The 11139-nt window shown below is 33.8% G+C and overlaps 1 long non-coding RNA gene across 1 annotated transcript in view; it reads left to right on the forward strand.

Annotated features, from left to right (window-relative positions):
* Positions 1 to 43: 43 nt before the first annotated feature.
* The window catches only part of LOC136796975 (uncharacterized), a 16972-nt gene continuing 5876 nt past the window's right edge, over positions 44 to 11139 (forward strand). Inside the window, exon 1 of the long non-coding RNA XR_010844769.1 lies at positions 44 to 217. This is a non-coding gene — a long non-coding RNA (uncharacterized lncRNA). The remainder of the gene's footprint in view (positions 218 to 11139) is intronic.

Genomic DNA, 11139 nt, shown 5'->3' on the forward strand with positions numbered 1-11139 from the left:
AAAAAAAAAAAAAAAAAAAAAGAGGCAGCCTGTTCTTGATTTCGTGGTTACATTTCCTGGTACAGGTTGTTCTCCTTTAGGAACTTAATCAAATTCTTCCAATTTTCTGGCAGTAAGGCTTGACGTTGTCCCCGGAGGCCAAAAGACGTTCTCGATGATTCCAGCCGCGACCAGTGTTCCAGGATATGCTCCATCGAGATTAGCAGCATAGAACAAAGTAAGAGTTCCCATATGAACTAAGTAATAGAATACTTTCCAAGTCTTAAATGTTTAGACAAAATATACTAGACATAGAACTTCCTCAGACACTCGAACTGAAAAAAAATTAAAGTATAACTCCTCCGTGCTGTCTATGGGATAAGCAATTGGTTCAGAATTAGTTCTTTAAGAAGACAGTGGTAGAACTCTGAAGGCTATAATCATTTACAAGACTTGGAAATTCAACTGGCCTGGTTGTTCTCTCACAAATTTCATTGTTCTTTAATGCAATCAACTTCAGAGAAAGATTTTAGGCCGCGTTATAGATTTTAATCAACTGCAAAAATCACTTTGGGAGGATCCGAGAAGATGCTAAATAGAATGCCTTGTAATCTAAATGCTGTAAGTAATATTCAAGATATACCGAAAAATTACTAGAGACGCAAAAATCAAAGTAGAGTTTTGCAAAATTGAATTTGGTATTTTTATATTAAACTATAGAAAAAACATGTAAACATCTTAATGAAAAACTATTATAATTATTTTATCTAAAAATATAGAAATGAATGTTCTGTTAAAAACAAAATAAAAAAAAAAAAACTTTGCTTTTGTTCTATTTTAAATGATTGTTTTCATTTGCAAGTAAATGTATATACAAAAAAATCGAGATTTGGCTGTGTTTATGTTTATTGATGAGCTCAAATCGTGGATGAGATCCGTTTTATGCGGTCATGTACTAAATTTTCTCAAATTCATGAAAATGTAATGCTAATTTGTAGCATAGAAGTCAAAAGAATCTTTCATAGTACTTAACCGTGGCGTAGCTGGTAATTTAAGAATTGTGATTTTGTAAGGCTTCAGACCGACGAAATCCCCTTCTTGTGCAACCGTTGGTCAAGAAACAGCAGAGTTTTTTTTTAATATTGATTAATTTTTTTTAATTTATACAATTAATATATTGTACATTGTACAAAATAATTAATTAGTTACAGAAATGAATATCAGTTTAATTAAATTAATTATTCAGAGAATCAGAAATTTATTTAAAAAAGGCTTGATTTGTTGCGACCTCTGTCGTTGAAAGGTGGAACTAAAACACCTAGAAGGGACTTAGTCAAAAATTATTTCAAAATGCTTTTGTCTTCGTACCTGTTCTTATATTATAATTTGTTTTCTACCGTAATTCATATGAATTCCAATTTACTTAACCATTTAAAGATATTTGTTTTGTTTATTTTATGTATCCTTTTGCAAATACGCGTGACTTTGAATTCTTTAAAAAATTTCAAAAAATTATAAATATTCATTAATATTTTTATATTGTTTTATTTCGAGAAAGGAACCCTCTTTATTCTATGCAATCGCTGATTAATAAATTGGAATCCAGTACGAACAATGGTTTTTTTTATTTTTATGTACGTTGTGATGATAATTCGGATTCCGGTGTATTGTTCTATCTTGAAATTTAAAACGAATGAGCCTAGGCGAAGCAAGGAGTTGTTAGACATATATTTATATATACTTCTTCAATTACAACTTCTACCTTTTTACCTGTTGCATGTACCTGGAAATTGAAGTTATGTGTATAATAAGACAAAAACCAATCCAAAACTAAAAGCCAAACACGCTTACAACAGCCACAAAAGGATACAATGGTGGGCTATCATTTGTGCTTGGTTCACTTTGTCTCCGCATACTTACTTTTTCATCCGATTTTTTTTCCGAGGAGTTATCAGCCAGGGAATCTAGTTCGGTGGACAGTGACTGAAATCTTTGTATAGAAAGAGGATGTAAAAAAATTTGTCGCGACTTAAAAGTGTTATTTAGGTTTTTATAAGGGTTTTAAGCGCCCTTGGGCTGGGACTGATCGACGGTACAAAAAATATTTGTCCCCAAGAACCGCTTTCCATGACAATGGTTGTCAGGGATGGCTAATGGAGGCGGCTCTTGTTGAGGCGATTAGTGCCTGTAACCCGATGAGGGAGTATTAACATGTCCGTCTTTGGAGCTATTTTAATCTTCGGTAGCAAACACTATCTGCTTACATCTGGTCTGGAAAAAAATGGTCGTCTCTTTTTGGGGACATTATAACAATCCCACCGTCGAAACCAGAAAATGACATCTGGTCTAACTAGCATCAAAATATTCTTACTCTAAAAGGTTATTTAATTATATACAATACCATAGTATATTGATAATATTTTACTTAACATATGTAAAAATCAGGATTTAAAGAACCGAGATTGGAAGTAATAATTTTTTTTTTCGTCCAAGACTCCCATTGGAGTCCTATATAGCCTAACCATGGTTGGGGGTCAAAGTCCTTCATTTTGTGGGACCGCCACTCACCGTACCAGGCCGGATTCGAACCGGCACCACCAATAGGCATCAAATTGGTAAGACTGTGACCACTGAGCTACGGGCGTCCCTTCATTTAATAATTATAGAGTAATCTTATACAGATTTCTGTAAGAGTGAGTTGGTTTTTTTGTATATTCTCCATTTTTGACCCATTAAATTGGAAACGGATAAGTTGGAAATGTAGCATCAGCTTGCTTAGAGTATAAATTAAAGAAAAAAAATCTAGTTTATATTCTGTTGATATTCATTTATTTAATATAATTTATCAAAACGTGGAGAAATATTTTCGGGTAAGAAGACTTTACACCGCTTCCATAAAAACCACTTAAAATTAATCATAAACACCTGGAAATCAATATATGATGTACTTTAGGACCGCCATAATCGTAGAAAAAGGACCACTAAGAACATATTAGCGTAAAATAAAAAAATAACTTTTATCTGTAAGGTTTATGAAAACATAGATGTTGCTTTATCAAACATTAGTACATTTTCTCTTGGAATAAAATAAGAAAAAAATACTTTTTGCACCTGTCATGGGGTACCTGGTTGCAGATATAAGACATCAGCTAATTTCTCATTTCTATATACGTCAATTGATCATTACTTTTTATTTATTACCAGATCGGCGCAGGTTGGCGGTACATGTTTATAAGAGATTTATAAGTTATTTTTAAACAATTGATAGCGGTGGGTATGGACTGGTACGTGAGGGGCGTCTCTTGCATTTTGTACTCCATTGCAATTTGTACTGCTATACCTATGAACTATTATAATTAAAAATAGTAATGATCAATTGAAAAATAAATAAATATAATAATCCTGAGAAAAATATGAAACAAATACAAGACATATTTATAGAATAAAAAAAAAATGTTGACTTGTGATGAAAAATAATTAGGGAAGAAGAAAAAAAAATTAAAATAATGATAATAATAAAAATAAATCAACGTTTATAACAGGATGTCTTGGATTAGCCTGGGCGTCAGTCTTCGCTCTGAGTTCGCGTTGGATTGCCAAAGTTGTATCCCACTGCTTCTTTAACGGTTAGTAAATTAAGTGATCGTTGTGTAGATTTAATTAATGACCTGAAATATTCATTTATACTCAGTTATAAGATCAGAGTGAATCACGTTAAAATGAAAAATCTTAGAAGAATCTTAAAATGCAGTAATGTATTATTTTTTAAAAAAATACTGTTGATATAAATAATTTATCCGTTGCCATTGTCGGACCTCCGTACCCCAGCCGGAAAACATTTTTCCGCTGCTAGATTGGTAAAGGGTTCCGATTGGCTGAGACCTTTATTGGGCGGAGTTCCCCCGGGAATGACAGAGGAACAGATAATGAAATACAGCTAGGTATAAAGATAGGACGTGTTGCCCCGACCGCAGGCCTTATATCTGTTATTAACTTACACCACCTTCTGGTCCTTATTTCTCTCCACCACACTCTCTCTCTATCTTGTCCTTCTTGGATTATTGTTACTCACCGATTGTCATTTTGTTTCGCATCTACGGAGTTGTAAATGGATTTTGTACATAAATAACTAGTCATAAGATAATTATTCATAGTACGCTGGAGATCACTTCTAGCATAAAGAAAATAAAAATGCTTCTTTATTTTGGATTAGTGCTGTACAAATAATGAATTTAAAACAATTCAGCACCTCAGTCGCTGGCATAAAGTTTATTATTAAAAACTACCTTTTATGTGCAGTAGTAATATCTTTTAATGTGTTTTTATGACAACAAGGTTCAATGACAACAAAGTGTTCTGTTGGAAACGTAGTAGGGTGCATTAACTATGGTTCTAAGGGTTTTGGATTGGATACGTTTGATGTTCGACAGTTTAGCTGTTCCCCATAGTTCAAGTCCGTAGGTCCAGATAGGTCGGAGTATAGTCTTATAAATTAGTAGTTTGTTTTGTAGTGAAAGATGAGAGGTCCGGCTGAGTTGGCTGAATCGTCTGTTGAGTTCTTGTCTTTTGAGTCTAGTATGTTGGTTCCAGGTGAGTCTTTTGTCCAAAATGAATCCGAGGTATCGCACTGTGTCGGATCTGGGAAGAGGTATATTATAAAGAGTAACAGGTGGACAGAAGCTTCGGCGGAGAGTGAAAGTCACATGGATGCATTTCGATTCATTGACTTTTGTTCGCCATTAGTTGCACCATTGCTCAATACCCAAAGAGGTGTGTTTGGAGATTGGATGAGGCTGTTACAGGATCGGGATGGGAGGATAGGATAGCTGTATCATCAGCAAATGTCGCCAGGAATGTATCTGGAGTGATGGGAATGTCAGCAGTGAAGAGGATGTAGAGGACAGGAACCAGGACACTGCCTTTGAGAACTCCTGCCTCGATGGGGTAGATATTTGAGTACTCAGAACCACTGCGAACTTGAAAGGAACGATCTGAGAAGTAGGAGCGGAAAAAAGGAACTAAAATGTAAAAAAATTACCCGCTTTGATAAGATCCTAAAGCCAAGTATAATGAGTGACGCGTCAGCGGCCGATTTCTGACTTAAAAAATATGTCGAAATAGATGATGCGGCTAACAGAAAAAGTCAGTAATACATTTTTAAGTTACATTACTAGATGGGTAAGAGTAAGAAATATAAAGGATAGCGAAAAATAATCAAAAAATAAAAGAATATAAAACATGGAGGGAAAAAAGTTTTTACGTATTTGTGATCTCCTCATATTATAAATATACTGTACACTGATGAGCTGTAATGAAGTTATTATTCAACACTATGTGTCATTAGCTGAACACTGCCTTTAACTCAGTAGTCTGTACTTCTAGTATTGTACAGTATCAAAAAGACTTGAGTTTTAGGTTTATAATCGATTATTTTCAAGTTTTAAATAATAATATATTGACTTTTATGTCTTAGTTTTAATGTGGGGATCAATAACTGTATGAAATGTCTATGATGCTGGAAAATTATCTGTTGATGTAAACACTTTACTATAAAGTTAAATATATTTCAATAGTTTCCAACTCAGTCAATTGTTATCAACTTCTAACTCCTTTACTGTTAAGTAGTTTTTTTCGTCTTTAGGATCATTCATTTTATCGGCTCTTAACCAAATTAATTGTTGTTCAATCGGTCCAAGATTTAGTGAAAAACCTTTAGTAATTAAATTTTTTTTTTATTCATTTATTGCTAATAAACCTAGTTGGAATAGGATATTAAAGTTAGAATTTTATTTTAGTTTACATTTACTTTCCTTATAACGTTTTTATTTATTTTTTCTTATATATTTTTATCTACTAACGCAGAATCATGTATCATGGGACATAATGGTAGTATGATGGATGCAAATGTTATTTTACCACAACATAGGGAAAAAGTTATTTTATATGTAAACCGTTATAAAGCATACTATATAGAAGCGATAAGAAGGTTACATTGACGGATGGGGAGGTGTTGACTGGGCTCTCACCTCTACAAGGAGGGCCCGACACATGTTCTCTGTATCGCTCTGACAGGAACCAGGGGCCAACTTATTTGTACCTAGTTCCACTTCTTTCAGGATCAAGCAACCACGGCCAATCCTCTTTGTGCTTACTGACACCTTCCTCACTCGTGCTCGCTCACTGCGAAATCGTTACGTTGGGTCTTAGGGGCAGATGTTAAGCGTTCGATGGCATTTTTTTCATTAAACAACCATTATGCTTAATCAATACATCGGTACGTAGATACCGATGATGAAATAATAGATGATATAATGGAAGGATTTATTACTTTATTGAGAACGAAACGCGAATTAATTGCAGCCACAAAATCTATCCCTACATTTTAACAAATCAACAAATTAGAATAGAAAAAAAAAATACAATTCAGAAGTCAACATATGGGTACAGTTAATACTGATTCTTTACTAAGCTAGCTTGAATATTTAATAATGCAAACTTCATACACTATAGCTAGGTTAAAAATTGAAGTAGACGATTGTGCGAAATTTATTGAATCTGTATATGCGGAAGAAAGTCAGCCAAGTGCAGAACCAATTCACTCACGCACTGTTGCAGATCCAAAACTTTTCAGAGGGAGGGACGCGCTTGTGACTAGGTGAATTCCATACATCTAATCAAAAATTTCGATCTAAATAAATGTTGTTAAAATATCTTCTGTAATAATTCTCTGTGCATAGTTCAGGGCAACGTCTAGCATTTCAGCTGTCAAATCTAAAACAGTAACCAATTGCCCATTTCCTTACTCCATTGTAGCTCTCATGTAGTCTAAGAATACTAACAATATTCGCGAGCCCAACTTGATACTGAGTTAGATAGTATAGTTTGTCTACTTCAATAGATTACCTAAAGTGGTAGCGAGACGGAGTGCCTCTTAGTTAATAGAGTAAAAAGCTTAAACTCCATGATTTTGACTTTATTATGCAATAAAAGATGCCACGGTGCACCATTCAAAACATATTTAAGAGCAGGGATAGTATTAAAGTGTTCTAGGTTACCAATCATTCGTGTACAAGAATTCACCGACTCCTGGGACCGAAGAGACCACAACGATCACACCATCAATCATTATGTTGAAAAGTGTCAGGCTTAAGACTGAACCTTTAAGAACACCGTTTCAGGTTTGCCTAAAAGGTGAGGTTTCGTCTTGATAACGCACTATTGGCTTTCATTATGAAATAGAGCCCTAAAATATGTTGTTTATTTCCTTTTTTTAAATCCTTATCGATGAATCCGAAACTAATTCCTTATTTTAGTATTATTTGGCATTACGTAATTACAATTTACATAGTAGATTCAGTTGTCATTGCATTGAAAGTACTTGGATTAAGGACCTGATAGCTGAGTACTTTCAGAAAGGGTCACATAGTGCTTGGTTATAAAGGTTGTAGGTTCAATTCCCACCGTTTCAGTTAATATTTTTTCCCGGCGGCCCTATGAATGAATGTTTACATTACTATTTAGAGGCTTTACCATTTTTTTAAAATTTATTTAATGTAATTTACAACTGTACAAAATAATACAATAGGTAAATATGTTGTATGTTTCATATACACTTGAAAATCTTGGGAAGGAACCACCCATTGGTAGTACTTCAAACATTAATTTATATTAGAAGTTCCCGTGACCATCTTCTTTTCGGACGGAATAATCGCAGGATTATCAGGGATTGTTAAGGATGAAAGATTAAGAATGAATGAGTTAGGATGCTTTAGGAGTTTGTAATGAAAAGACGCATATATGTTTTGGGCCAAATCTGCAACGAATGGGATGTTAAGGTCTTTGTGAATGAGTTTATTTGTAACGTAATAAGGAGCTTCAAGGATTTTACGTAGGATTTTGGATTGTAAGGATTGGATGCGGGAGGAATTTGATGGTTTGGTGGAGCCCCAGAGCTCAATTCCATTTGTCCAAATTGGTCTGATTATCGTAGTGTATACTAATTTTTTGTAGTGAATGGGACGTTTAGAGCGTTTGTCAAGTAAGTGTTGTAGCAATCGGAATCTACGAACAGTTTCTTGTCGTTTCAGTCTTGTGTGTGGATTCCAAGTAAGTCTCTTGTCAAGATGGAGTCCTAAGTATCGAATCTGTTCGACAGGCGTACTTGAAATTCAAGAAATTTATTTTAATTAGTTTGGCTCATCTATGAACTATAATTTCAGACCACAATTACTATTACAGTGGTTCATCAACAATTTTAACTTTATTTCGCCTACTTTAAATTATTGGGGAATGTATGATTGTGGTTGTAATTGAAATTACTTTTTGCCCAACACAATTTTAAACAAACATTTGTTGGATAAAAAGAACGGTTTAGGTCCTTAATATATTAATTTAAGTGAGAGCATAAAAGTTTAAATGAAACAGTAAAGATCTAAAATATACTTCTACACAAGCAGAGTTGACATTCCGTTGTTATTCTGAATGTTTTCTCCGAACACTATCCGAAATAACATGTTCGCGCTCCTGAGATGAGAAGATGGTGTAAATAACAAATGTTAGGGGAGGAAGGAAGAAGGAGACGGAACTAATGTTATTAGGAAGGCAATCACAGCGATGGTCCGCTCTTTTCCATATGCCACAAACAGACTGACGCCTGTCAATATTGCCACACCCCATCTTTAGGAAACATCTTGTCTAAATTAAACTTTGTGTCTCCTCTTCCGTTTTCTCCCTAGCCATTGTTTCAGCACCATGTGCAGCCATTGTCATTTCTTTTATTTATAGCATTAATAAGGGAATATAGATATTTAGGACCAATGAGTATTGTTTTCTAGTGAAAGATCATTGTTTGTTCACATTTAGTTTCCACGATACAATACTTTAAATACAAATCCAATAGACAATGAACTATAGTAATACCCTAAGGAAAATACTGTTAATTTACTTTGCAGTTAAACATTAATATTATTATCTATAGAGTCTATAGCCTGCTTTTACGCTTGCTTTATCTGGTGGTTTTCCTAGGACAAGTTCTGTTTTGCCATAATAGCAGGAGTTATATCTAAGCACAAGGAGTATATGTCACTTTTTCTTAATTTCTTTCTTTCTTTTTATGTTATTATCTGGTTCATGCCAAATAGATATTAAGCAGCTTAATTATTACTAAAAAGTTAAATGCTGAACCGTTTAAAAAAAACAAAAAGAATATTGAGCACTGCCTTATACACTGTTGGAACAAAAAGTAGAGTATAAATAATCGTGAATAGAATGTATGCATGAAATAATATAAATGTGGTTCGGTGCACGCATCACAGTGCTTTCACTTTCCACCATACTTAGGGTTGAAATTTTCAGAATAGATATATCTATATTATTCACTGTGGAAATATTTTCCCGCGTTATTTTTCCAAATCAGCCTTTAATTAATATTTTTTTTAATCCAATTTCTACAGTTGCGGAAAAGTACTTATAATATTATTTTTCGTTGCAAAATTTTGACATTTTTGTTTTGCATGAGTATGGCGGAAATTCAAAAATAGGCTTACTAAAATTTACATTCTACTCTTAATCATTTAATTGAATTCTTAATTGTTATGGAAATAATATTTCAGATTCTAGGAATAATTTTATTGAGTTATCTAGTCAATTGAAAAGCTCATATAAAACTAAGTTGGAATAAAAACAAAAATTCTGTAAATCGGGGTTACAGGTCAAATCGTAACATCATCAATATACAAAGATGTTATTTCATAAAAAGAAATTGGATGGCAAGAGTGGCAAGATGAATGGTTCACCATGAGAGACAACAAGTTAAGAATGGTTCAACAGATGTTAAAACATGGTGAAATGTCCAACCAGAAACATGAATCTGCTACGGAGAAGATGTAGTATTAACCCTTCTTCGGATAGGCCATACTCGACTCACCCACGGTCATCTCATGAAAAAAGAAAATGCACCGACGTGTTGCTACTGTGGAAACGATCTCACCGTTAGGCATATTCTCACTGAATGTATTGCTCACGAACCACATCGGTTCTCTTCAGATTTACAGGAGATGTTGAGCGAAGATCCTACAGCAATATCAAATCTTTTTCACTTTCTAAAAATCATTAATATTTATGATCACATATAGTCTAACTGTCCAGCATAGATAGGTGGTTGCAAAATTTAATATAGTAAATTACTTACTACGTCAAATCTAATTGCAACTTCGTAAAATGTAAATCATAATTGTAAATATCTAATTTTAATTGTAAATATGATCTAATTCCTCTCGAATCCAATCCTTACAGTCCAAAATCCTTAATGCTCCTTACTTTGTCACAAATCAAATCATCCATCAGGACCTCAATGTTCCCTATGTTGCCGATTTGGCCAGAACCAGATACCAATCCTTCCATAATAAACTTCCCAACCACCCAAACCAAATCGTTTCTAACCTGGCTTCTCCTTCACTACCTAATAATCCTCCTAGGTGTCTGAAAAGAAGATGGCCTCGAGATCTTCTCCTTTAGAAATGTTTTTGGAGTTCTATCAATTGGTAGATTCTCCACATGTTTTTATTATGTCATAATATCACTTACAGCAAATTTAATTGATGTGTATATATGTATATAGTTGTAAACATCAATAAATAAATTATTTAAAAAAATTGTAAATATGTAATTGTAATTGTAATTGTAAATTTGTAAATTGTAATGTAATGTAACTTGTAATTATAATTGCTAATTTTTAACTTTCTCACTTTGTAATTATATGTAACTTTGTAACTTTGTAAATATGTCAATTGTAATCTACCAACTTTGTAAATTCAGTGTGAATGGCCCTAGTGGTCGAAACACTTAAATAAATATATCGGGGTTACTTTGATCATACGGTTTAACTGTATTAAATCAGTCTTTTTTCTATTCAAATCGATCTTGCGAGCTTATTTCTTGCCCCAGGGATCCCCAGCTGGTTTTTTTTTATTACGAGATTTACTCGTAGAGTGCAATGGAGACGTCCATCATAGTTTCTGTGACAACACTGGAGAGTGACGCTCTTTTTTGTGTAGCAGCTGATAAAAGCTATCAGGGAAACTTCGGGTGTGCGGCCACTGTGTGTCCCATCGGCTTATAATATTCTTGTTCCAAATCTATTTGAAAAAAATGTTATTATTG

This window comes from Halyomorpha halys, unplaced genomic scaffold (assembly GCF_000696795.3).
Source record: "Halyomorpha halys isolate HHAL.00 unplaced genomic scaffold, Hhal_1.1 Scaffold409.1, whole genome shotgun sequence".
NCBI classification, from domain to species: domain Eukaryota; kingdom Metazoa; phylum Arthropoda; class Insecta; order Hemiptera; family Pentatomidae; genus Halyomorpha; species Halyomorpha halys.